Here is a 12,709-nt window from a genome sequence, read left to right on the forward strand (position 1 = left end):
CGCAACACCAGGTACAGATTCACTCACACACACAAGCTGGTTAGCAGTCTGTCTCTTTGCAATTGCGCTTTTGTGAAAAACACGCAGAACTTTGAAGTGAAGAGAGACAAATAGATTTACGTTACTCTTAGTGATTGCACTCACTTTTTTTACAGAGAAAAAAATATTTGAAGCTTTGCTTTGATTATTATAATTATTATTTTTGTAATTAGTTTACAGTTAATGAAAGTTCAGTCTCATAAGACCATTCAAATAGATTTCTAAAATGAATTTATAAAGAAGATTACTGTTGCTGTTGTGTTTTGTCTAAAGATATTAATGGAAAGTTGAGTGGAGGGAAAAAAAAGTAAAACCCATTAAAGAGATGGAGATCTTTAAAGGCTTGGGCTGCAACTGGAAACAGTTCCCCTTTCAGATTGAAGTAAGTTTTATAATACTTTTGGAAATAAAGGTCCCAGAAGCTGGAGAAAGTGTAGAAAGGCACAGAATCTAAGTTCATTTTTAAATTAAATTTTTTAATCCATTCTTTGAACATGCCTCTGTTTTCAAAATTATTTATCACATTTGGCAAAGCTGCCTAGGATCCTGACCACCTAAAAACTTTAACTTAAATTGCTCCACATCTGCCGGACCCATTTTTTAATGGGGTAATTCTCTGTATTTCCTTTGCACCACCGATAATGTAAACTCTAAAAGATTAAGACATTTTACAGTTTTCTTTTGATTTTACACTATTATTGCACTGAGAGGTGCCATGAAACATGCTAGACATAGAAACATATAAATTACCTTAATGGTCTTAAACATGTGGATTTTCTATGTAGTTCCAGCTGAAGAGAGCCCCCAACGTTTCCTTTCAGTTCCTTGTAAAGGTCTATATTGTCAACGTAACAAAGGAGCTCACTAGAAACAAGTACACAACCTCATACTCAGAATATTTAGATGTGCAACAGAATAAATTATTCACCTGCAGTACATCGGAAAATCTTTTTAAGGTCAGAAAGACAATGACAACTTACAGAGACATCTGAGCAAAGACTGGAACCTGTCACATTCTGTCTGGAGTACAATGACACTCCAACAGAGAGAGTCTAGTGTTTTATCTGCACATTAAATTTAATGAAGGAACAGTTAAAACCTTTGTTTGTCATAAAATAGTAGCTATAAAATGTAAAATATTAGTCAAAGTTGTTCTCAGTGCACGATGGAACTCTGCATGCAATGGCTGCAGCTTTTCACTGATATTGTTTATGGTGTTCATGGACAGGATCTTAAGAAGAAGAGGGGAAGAGGATGGTGTCTTTTTGGGAAACTCATATTTTTATAGATGATGTGGTTCTGTTGGCGTATTAAAAATCTGAAATTCAGCTCGCATTGGAGAAGTCAGCAACTGAGGAGCCCCTGGTTGAGAATCAGTTCATATAAGGTTGAGCTTATGTTTCTCAAGTAAAAAAATCCTCCATCTAGGTAGAGGATAAGCCTCTACCTAGATGGAGGATTTTTATTACTGATGGAGCAGCAAATGGATAGACAGAAAATAAGAGGCCTTCTCTGCAGCGTTATTCTGTGTTGGGTTGATGGAGTTGAGCCAATATGTCTGTATTTATGTCTTATTCCTCCAATTTTTATAAGAAATTAACATAAGCAAAAGAACTTAAGCTCAGATGTGGATGAAATAGGCTGATTGAACTCAAACTTTATTCACTAAACTTTCTCATTAAAAAAAACAACAAAGTCTAGCTGTAGCAGTTTGTGGTCATAAAGCTGCCAGGTGCCTCCTTATGAAGGTTTTCCACCAAGTGGAGACTCTGGAGACTCAGAACTTGCTGGAGTGAACACTGATGGGAAGAAATGTCTGGGTTGCCCACCTAGAACTTTTACCTCTGCTTCTCTATCTCGAACAAGCTCAAGACGACGTATGGATGGACAGATGGATGGGTGTATGGACATTTTATATAGTCTAAATATTTCCTAGTGTTTACTTGTTCTTCACCAAGGTTTGTTTAAATTATGAGATATTTCAACCAAAAGGTGTTGTCCATCACATTTCTACTCTTTATTTATTTGCTTTTTCCCCTTAAACAAAAACCGATCAGTAGAACATTTTAGTCATATTAAATAATATGTTGCATGTATTTTGTTTTGACTGAAGCATGTGGTATATATATATATTTAGAAAACAAATCAAATGACAATTTTCCTGTCAAAAACAAATCAAAGTGTGTTGAGTGAAAAGGTCAGACTTGATATCAGGTTGGTGCTGCCGACCTTTAACTGGTGGTGCTCAGCAGCCTGGAACCAGGAGAGAACAGATTGTGCAGCTCTCTGCAGTTTGTTTCTTGACTAATTGGCTTCATTGTGCTTGTTAATTAATCAAAACAACCTCCATTCTGCAATGAAAACAAATGTAGTTTACATAGTAACAGCATATGCTCAACACAGTCTGAAATAAGCCCAATTAAAACAGCAAAGGACCATTTCATGTACACTTAGCGTGTTGGTAAACAAATAGTATGTAATGAGTTTATTACGGTGAGGTACGAGTGCTGCAGCACTCAATGGCTTTACTGCAGAGACGTGCTATAATTATTTTGGCACCACATACAGTACAGAATAATTATTTGCCATTAAGAGTAAAACACTTACTTATAATAGTTACTCTTATTGTTATTTATTTCATCAAAAAGCTGAATGAACTAAAAGTGTGTGAAAGATTATTTTGACAGTTCATTTTAAAAAATAGCTCCTGTTGATTCGTATTAAAAAATAACAGAAAAGGAAAAAAGGAGAGAGAGAGAAATCCATTGTCCATAAGTTCTGTGTAATGGGCAGAATTAGCGTCTCCAGTTCATAAAGCAAGCAGCTATCACCAGCCGACCCTGCTTGTCGCACAGCTGTCGACAGTTTTTCTATAATCGTGCCATGTGTCTCTTTGCAATTTCCCACTTCCTGGTGTTACAATGAGGTTCATCAACTGCATTTTTGTTGTACTTGTCTCCTTTTTGTGCCAAGCTGGCTCATAATCAAGTGACCTATTTATTCCAGTCCATAAATAATTTCAGATGAAAATAGGGCCCCACAGGCAGGGAGCAAGAATACTAACTATTCTTCCAAATGTTCTGTCTATTTGTCTCCATGTTGTTACTCTTCCCAGCAGAAAAAAGGAGTTTTATTTAAAATGATGTGTTGAGTCTGTGGTATCTAATTAATTCATATCCATTTTGTCTTACCTTACTTATTTATGATTGAGGAAACTGTATCGGAGGGCATGTGTTTAACTAACTTCAATTCGTGCATAATTTCACTCCAGACTGTAGATCTCCTAGACACATAGTGAGCTCAGCCAGTAATCATCTTCATATTTTCCAAAACATCTGTTGACTTAAAAAAAAAAATCCAAAAGGAGTTGTTATACCTACCTCTATATTGAGTGGAAAGACAGAGACGTTTGGAGGCTAAAGTAGCAGCTGCGAGATGTTTGTAACAACTCGGTCTCTTGTGCATTATTTAGTCATTTAATGTTATGAGTTAAAAAATAAACAGCTACCTAAGGAGCCCAGAGTATTTGGCACCACATGTTGTCATTACACAAGTCCTCTATTCAATCCCAAACCACATCTGTCTCTCTTCCTCCATAACTAAGCAATCAACATTTTTTGGCTGTGTGAGTAAGTCATAGTAAATAGATGAAAAAAATATGCACACATAACTACAGCAGGCAAAGTCAACACTGAAAGTCATATATAACCTAGTCATGAATTAAACAAGAGACCTACCTGCAAGGCATTGCTGCAAAAAATTGCATTACCATGTTGTAAAACTTCAAAGGATTTAAAACATCTTACTCTTTTCAATTTAATTGCATTGATATATCTGCTTACTTTTATTTTCTTTTCGCTGTCAAAACTTGGGTTAAGCCTCTTTTTCTATGGGCACAATTTGTGTTTGAGACCCTGCCTGTCACTCTTTCTTTTAAGACACAATGTTCTGAAAAAACAAACTGTTTTGATTACATCTAAAGGCCAGCAAGGACATTTTGAAGTGATCAAGTGAAAGGAGCCCAAGTATAGAAAGATCAAATCTTTTCAAACACGTTTGCATAATATCAAGAACTTAACAACCTTGGTCACAAGAGACTGCTGTTAGTTTCTCTGACCCCTTTTATTTTAGTTTTGAACTATTGTTCTTTTCTCTTTTTGTGGTTTATGTATTTCAAAATGTTATTTGTATTTCACTCGTATTTCCATACTTTGTGGTTTTCCTTAAAAGGTTGCTATGTAAATATTCATTGGCTGAGAGAGATCAAGCATATCAAATCAACATAAACATTTAAAAAAGCTATACAGCAATACATTTCTTTTTAAAACATTTACACTTATGCATTTCTTTAGCCACGTTATCAGCTACATATGCAAAACCAATATTTTAGAGTGGAAGCTGCAAACCATGCGAGGTTCTCTGCAGTGACTCTGGATACATGCCTTATTTTAGAGTCACTGGAAGTCTTTACTCTTTGACTGCTCTGTATGTGACTTTATCCCCAGAGGAAGGAGTGGCAAACAAATCCTTTGTGTTAAAAAAAGTATTTCTGCTCAAAGCCAGATGAAGAATAAAAACATCTCACTCTCTGCAGTGTTTGTTTGGCCCCAAGCAAACTCATAACTGATGAGGCTCTATGGCCTCACTGCTTGTTTAAAGCACATGGTAATTAAAAAGAAAAATAGCACCAAGAACTGCCTTAGAGAGAATTCCCCCCTTGTTTGTGTGAGCACAGGTGGAGAGTTTTATGGGCGGTTTTTGTCAGTTTTTATTTTTATGAATTGAAACAAATCTTGTCAGCAGTAAAATATTCATAAGACAAAGCAACAATAAATGTGTTGAGAGTTGCAGTGCATCCAGAAAGAATTCACAGCACTTCACTTTTTCCAAAGATTTTGGTTAAAAATTGTCAGAAATTAATACCATTCTTTAAAAATCTACGTATGAATACCTCATTTTGACAATGTGAAAAAGTATTTTTGACAATATGTATTGAAATTAGAGAACCAAGAAGTTACATTCACATAACTAATCACGGCCTTTGCTTTGTAACATGTTGATCCATCTTTGGCAGGAATTACAGAATCAGGTCTTTTTGAATACGATGCCCCAAGATTAGCACACCCATTTTTAGGCAGCTTTACCTTTCCAAGCAGTAAAAATGTTTCTGGGGTCTTCCTCAGATTTGTCTCAGAGGTCTAAAGATAATTCCCTTGATTTCATGCTTTGTGTTTGACCTCTGATCTGCATTGTCAATCGTGGGACCGTATATAAATAGTTGAGTGCCTTTCCAAATCAAGTCCAATCAACAGAATTAACCACAAGTGGAATCCGTTTAAGGTGTCAAAACATATCAAGGTTAATTTTTGGAAACAGCTCAATACTGAGCTTCATTAGAGGCTGTGAAGACATAAATGTGATTCTTGGTTTCCACTTTTAATAAATTTGTAAATATTTCAAAAACCCATTTACCCATTGCTGTGATGAGGTATTTGTAGAATATTTGTGGAAAGACATAAATTTAGTACAATTTGGAATAAGCTGTAACATAACAAAATGTTGAAAAAGTGGTACGCTGTTTATACTGTCTGGATGTAAAGTAAAAACGGAGATGATGCAACTTGTTTCTCCAAGTTTTAGATAACCAGCTTATTAATTTTGTTGCAGTAAAGCAGGTCAGAGGCAGGATTAATAAAATATAAATAAAACATATGTATAAATAACGTATTAACCAATATGAAGCCCACATTCTGTCAACTTGCTCAATTGAAGCAGAAAATGTGTGACATTGCTTGTTTGTTTGTTAAAGTGGTGAGAACAGATGTGAATGTGGGGGCAAAACTCACTGTTGATGCCCTTTATAAGTAAAGTATTCTGTTAATGTTCTTCTTTGTGTATGTTGTTTTTTAAACCATAAAAAAACAAGTAGATGCAATGATTGACAGCTGTATGTTTATGTCATGTTTGTGAGAATGTATGCAAGAAGTGCTGTAAAAGCAAACAGCAGATGTTAGCCTATATGTTGGTTCTATTTCTATCTCTGAAAAATAGATGACAGAATAACTATTTTAAGCTTTCTGCATATTATTGTAAGATGATTTATTTTTTATATATATATAACAATTTCATTTGAAATGAGGACATTTCATTTAAAGATAGTAAAAAAAAAAAAGATGATTTTTGTTTTTACTATCAAAGACCCAATCACATCTCTCCATGTTTCTAAATTAAATATTTGTTTAAAAAACATACACTCGTCCCAGCAGGGTGCATATGTGTGCAGGTATTTGATAGAATGAGGTCAGAAGAGTTTGAGTTCTAGTTTGAGTTGCTACCTTTGATGTGTGAAAGACACCAACGTGTGTTTGTGCATTTCTCTGTGTCTGTTTGCATATAACATTTCCTGAAACATGTACATATTTGACATTTTTTTGGCAGTAAAGTTGGAAAAACAAACATAAAAAAAACAAACGAAAATGGCTTTACTACTGTCAAATCCAAGTGAAGATTTCACAAGTGATGTACTGTAGTTCTCCTTCCTAGTGGAACCACATCAAATTAGTGCAACTTTATGGGTTAACTTTAGCAATCTGGTCTAACCAAATGAGAAAAAAGTCCTTTAGTTTAGTTTAGTTAGTTATGTATTCATTTTTTTTATATTCACAATATTTACATTGAAATATCTCTCACTTGAGTCCTTTTTTTAATTTTCTGTCCTATTTTAAAGTGTGGCTATTATTATGTCACGTCATATTTATACCTGAGTCATAGGAAAACATTGATTATTATTAAGGGAATCTTCAGACACTTTGATTTATCTAATTTATAAATTGAGAAATGTTTCAGTTACTTTACCTCAGATGTTTAAGGCTTTTTTTTTACATGCATACAATTCGGGTTGTTGTGGTTTTGTATTTTTAAACCTTTTCATCCAGTTAATATCTGTACAAAGTAGATTTCATCCTATTCATTATGGCACTAGTCCCATCTTCCTGGAAATGATGCCTCATCTCAACAATAATATCACCCAAAAGCCTTAGACTGGCACATTGGTCTTCCAGAGACGGCGTCTCCTGTGTCCTCTCACTGCAAGTCTGCAAATTTGTTAGTCTGTGCAGGTACTGACTCTGTTTTTTTTAATGGAATGTCAGTGAAAGGTCAAATCTCTCACACATACTTTAAAATTAACTGTGGAAAAGGTCAACGATGCCGTTACAGGTGAGGAAAGTGACACAGTCAGACAGTTTGGAAAACACAAGCAGATCTGCAGAAAGAGATCTGAGAGTTTAGTGACTGTGTGGGTGGAAGAACTGGGAATCTTCAAAGAACAACTCTGGTAAATATTACACCACCCCAGGTCATTATATGCACATTTAACCTTGCTTAGGTTCCTATTTAGCTTGATTTAATATTCAGTTTTGCTCTGTCCTCTGTTTACCACTATTACAAGTATGAATTAACTCTGATGGCAACTTCAGTTTTCCTGTGGCAGTGTTTGTGCAGCTGCAACAGTAATTTCAAAATGCTGCAAATATAACATGATGCAAATGATTCACATGAAATCTTTGGCTCGTTCTTTAAAGTCTTTGGAGCCTTATCTCAACAAGACGTATTGCTGAGATCTCCTGGGACTTACGTTGATATTTATTTTAAGTCTTGGCCTTTGATTTGAACACAAATTTTACCTTCCCCCTTCATGTGTTAAGCCTATATTATGCAGTTTAACCTCTTATTTTGGATTTCTGTGTCTTGAGTCTCCGTGTTGTCCTGTCTACCCCTTGATTGTTCCCAGGTGTGTCTCGTTCCCTGATTACCCTCTGTGTATTTAACCCCACCTGTGTTCCTCGTCTGGTCCTTGACTAATCTGTAAGTCTATTTTATTCTGTCAGTTGTCTTCTTGTCGGTTTCCAGTTACTACCAGTGTGAGTTGTTGACTTTGCTCATCTGTGCTGTCTGGCTTGTTGAAGAGTTCACCATTAAATTATCATAGCCTTATCTGCAACCTGGGGCTACCTCATTTGCCTTACCACCTCATTCTGCAATTCATGACAGTTTTAGCTTTAACTAAAACATACATGGATGTAAACTTCAACATAATGCTACCACTAACAAATCCTGGATAGTGAGTGAAGCAAATTTGCAACAGCAATGTTAAAATTAAAGCATTATGACCAACTATAGGAAGATTAAAAGAGTTGGAAATAAGAATATGGTCAAGTGGTAAACAAAAACTGAACCATTTTTTCAGACATACACAACGTTTTAGCAGATTATGTATCCTAAAAGTTTGTAAAGCAAACTGGCCAAATCCCTGCAAACAGTTTGTATCTGTCCTGTTTAGCTTGACAATCACCCCAACTAGTGGAGACATGAGTGAAGTGCACAAAAGAGACCAAAACTAAACGCGCTTCTGTGCAGCACTGAACAGAAGTGCATAAAAGGAAGCTTCAGAAAGTTGAAAATGTTGACTGCTGTTTTTGGAGGAACTAACCAAATACACAATGATGTCTGTACATGCACATTTTTGTGAGCTGTGAGCAGATTTTCTGCACAAATGCAAATAAAAAAACCCACTTGATTAATGTATCCTTTTGTAGAAAGTGCTGAAAATGTGAGTTTGCTTTTGCTAACGCTTCTATGAGGGGCCGTTTAGGACAAAATTTACGTTTTGTCTCTCACACACTACCAAAAAGTCTCGCATACTCCAAAAAAGTAGCCACGCACACTCCAAAAAATTACGTTTTGTCTCTCACACACTACCAAAAAGTCTCGCATACTCCAAAAAAGTAGCCACGCACACTCCAAAAAATTACGTTTTGTCTCTCACACACTACCAAAAACTCACGCATACTCAAAAAAATAGCCACGCACACTCAAAAATTACTCACGCACATTCAAAAAATACTTAAATTGCGTATACACACACTACTAAAATGTCACACACACACACACACAAACGTTAACTTTCTCGCTCACATACACTACTACCAGCTCGCTCACATACACTACTACCAGCTCGCGCACATACACACAAACGTTAACTTTCTCGCTCACATACAGACGTTTATCTCTCACATACACAAGACTAAAGTTGAACACACACACAGTACTAAGACTCGTTTTATGTATGTGTGAGAGCGACACTTTTTATGAATGTGTGAGAGTTGTCACGGAAGAGGCGGGGCATAATTTTTGGATCAAACTGCGCATGCGTAGATCCTAAACTATAAGTTTCGATTGTTGACTCACTGTATGTTCTATTACTTAGTATATTTGTGCTTTTAAATATATATAGAACGTTTAACTTTCTTGTAGATTAAATGTGCTATAGAATGGCAGCTGCCTGACCAATTCTCTCTCGTTTCGAATTAGAGTTAGCCATGTTCGGTATAGCAAACTCTTTCTTCTTCGGCACTAGTTGGCGCCGGTTCATAATTCCTGTAATACTGGCACCCAGTGGACAGATTGTACTACAGCAATTTTGCTATTTTTAATCAATCAATCAGATTCATTTATTTCTATAGCACATTTAATCTACAAGAAAGTTAAACGTTCTATATATATTTAAAAGCACAAATATACTAAGTAATAGAACATACAGTGAGTCAACAATCGAAACTTATAGTTTAGGATCTACGCATGCGCAGTTTGATCCAAAAATTATGCCCCGCCTCTTCCGTGACAACTCTCACACATTCAAAAAAAGTCTCGCTCTCACACATTCAAAAAGAGTCTGGCTCTCACACATTCATAAAAAGTGTCGCTCTCACACATTCATAAAAAGTCTCGCTCTCACACATACATAAAACGAGTCTTAGTACTGTGTGTGTGTTCAACTTTAGTCTTGTGTATGTGAGAGATAAACGTCTGTATGTGAGCGAGAAAGTTAACGTTTGTGTGTATGTGAGCGAGCTGGTAGTAGTGTATGTGAGCGAGCTGATAGTAGTGTATGTGAGCGAGAAAGTTAACGTTTGTGTGTGTGTGACATTTTAGTAGTGTGTGTATACGCAATTTGAGTATTTTTTGAATGTGCGTGAGTAATTTTTGAGTGTGCGTGGCTATTTTTTTGAGTATGCGTGAGTTTTTGGTAGTGTGTGAGAGACAAAACGTAATTTTTTGGAGTGTGCGTGGCTACATTTTTGGAGTATGCGAGACTTTTTGGTAGTGTGTGAGAGACAAAACGTAATTTTTTGGAGTGTGCGTGGCTATTTTTTTGGAGTATGCGAGACTTTTTGGTAGTGTGTGAGAGACAAAACGTAATTTTTTGGAGTGTGCGTGGCTACTTTTTTGGAGTATGCGAGACTTTTTGGTAGTGTGTGAGAGACAAAACGTAAATTTTGTCCTAAACGGCCCCTCATACGCTTCCTCCAGCCAGCAACACCTTTCTGCTGGATCTCACAGCCTGACTTGTTCCTGTAAGTCTCCAAAGTGTTTATTTGTGTCTCTGCCTGCAAGGCCTGAGCGATCACTGGCAACATATGAGTGCTGACTTTGGGTGAGAGACTGTGGCTGATGCTTGAGTCCTTTCATTCCTTTCTCATTGCTGCTAAAAATCAGTGAAAGAAACTCCTGTTTCCTCCAACATGCTGACAAGCTCTTAGCTCAGAAAGCAGACATTCAGCTGCCAGCTTCATACTCAGCCTGCAGGTAAAATTCACTCTCTGCCACGTTCTAGACAGTTTGTTTATTTAGAAAGTCAGAAATATTTGTTGAATTTCGTTTATTTTTGTTCTGCTATGATTTGTATTTAATATTTGTTAGTCATGAAGAATGTGATCCTGTTGGCGATTTTAAGTGGTAAGTGATTTTTTTTTCTTTGTTGATTTTATGTAATAAAGTTGCATAGAGCTTGAGCTTTAGAGCTCAAACTTCATTTCAACACACTCAAACTGTTAAGCAATTCAGCTCTGAATGAATTTAGATTCATGCAACATTTAGTATTTCTGCACCTTGAGCTTTTGCAAATTATGTTCAGCCACATTTAGTTTTTTTCTATTTTACCAGGAAACTCTCATTGAGATTAAAAATCTCTTTTGCGAGAGAATCCTGGTCATGACTGGCAGCAGCACGCAGAGATTTTATTGGAATCTTTAGTGTGTGGTTGACTAAAGTTCAGTAGTACATACTTATAAAGTGGAAGAAATTTACAAATAATTATGAAAAGCATAACACTATGTGGATCCAAGTTTTGCTTCATTTGCAGCCAAAGCAAATGAAGCATAAAGAAAGATCTTTTTCTGAACTCAGCAATATTTAGATGGAGTGCATCTGTTAACAGCAGTTTTCAAGTCTTGCCACCAATTAAGATTTAGCTCTGGTCTGTCATTGGACCATTCTAACATCTAGCTTTGCTTTTATTCAAACCACTCCATTGTAGATATTCATATTGTGATCATTGTGCTGTGAATCTTCATTCAAGACAGAACTGTTTTGCAGCCTCTTGTATGTTTTCTTGCAAGATTCTTCCATATTTAGCATCATCTCTTTTCCTATTGAATCATTTTCCCTGTCCCTGATTTTTAAAGAAAACATCCTCAAAACATGTCATGTTTCACAATGGGAATGGTAGGTTCAGGGTAAACTCTCTGATTTCAGTGCTAGTTTCCCATCACATGCAGTGTCTTGCATGAAGGCCTGAAATGTTTGTTTTTGATCTCTCCATGAAATAAGCACCTTGTCTAAAGTGGATTTCTTATAGCTTTCTTACAGTGAAAGTTTTTTTTTACCAGCTTTACAAGTTCCACAGCTAAGCTTTATAATGTTAGGTTTCCCTCACCTGAGCTGGGAATCTCTACAGCTCTCCCAGAGTTACCGTAAATCTTTGGCAGCATCTCTGATTAATGCTCAAATTATGGTACGCTTGCAGTTGTGCCATACTTTTAATTTTTTAACGCTAAATTGAACTGTGCTTTGTGAGATATTGAAAGATTGAGAAGTTGTTTCCTAACCTAACCCTGCTTTAAATTTCTCCACACATTAACAGCTGGGTTTTGCTGAAAGTTGATGATATAGGGATAGACAGTTCAATTAGGTGACCAGTAATGAATCATGCGTTTTGTATGCCCTTTCCTTTGATTAAAATGCAAAAATTCAATTCTGTGTCAACATAATTTGTAGCTGCGCCGCCTTAAAGCATTAGGGTTACTCTTCCTATTCTCAGCAGCTGGGACCGATGCCTACTGAGCAAGGGGATGACAACTCCCCATTATCTGCTCATGCATTAAAACAACAGGGCACAACTGCCAGCTATGTAAATATCTTTCAATCTGGTTCTCGCTCGCTCCCTTTCCTAATGCTGCACTGGCAACTGACCATATAGTCCATATCAAATATTGCCACAGATGGTGACTTCTTCTACTTTACTTGATTTTACTTGCAGGGATATTAAAGTAAAGGAGATGTCAACAAATGCAAGCCACGCTTTTATTTTTGATTATTTTCCATTTTTTATTTGTAAAATATTATTTTGAATTCATGTTTTGTTCTGATTCCACTACGAATTTATAAATGACTTTTTGTTTATCTGCTGCTTAAAATTCCAATTTCACATTCAAATTGAGATCAACACACATTTAACAATCTCTGCATTCTCTATGAAGCCTGGTTTAATGCTTGTTGCAGAACAACCTTGATTCTTTTAATGTTACAGAACAGATTCGTCAAAGAAAAT

This window comes from Xiphophorus maculatus, chromosome 23 (genome assembly GCF_002775205.1).
Source record: "Xiphophorus maculatus strain JP 163 A chromosome 23, X_maculatus-5.0-male, whole genome shotgun sequence".
In the NCBI taxonomy this organism is placed as follows: Eukaryota; Metazoa; Chordata; class Actinopteri; order Cyprinodontiformes; family Poeciliidae; genus Xiphophorus; species Xiphophorus maculatus.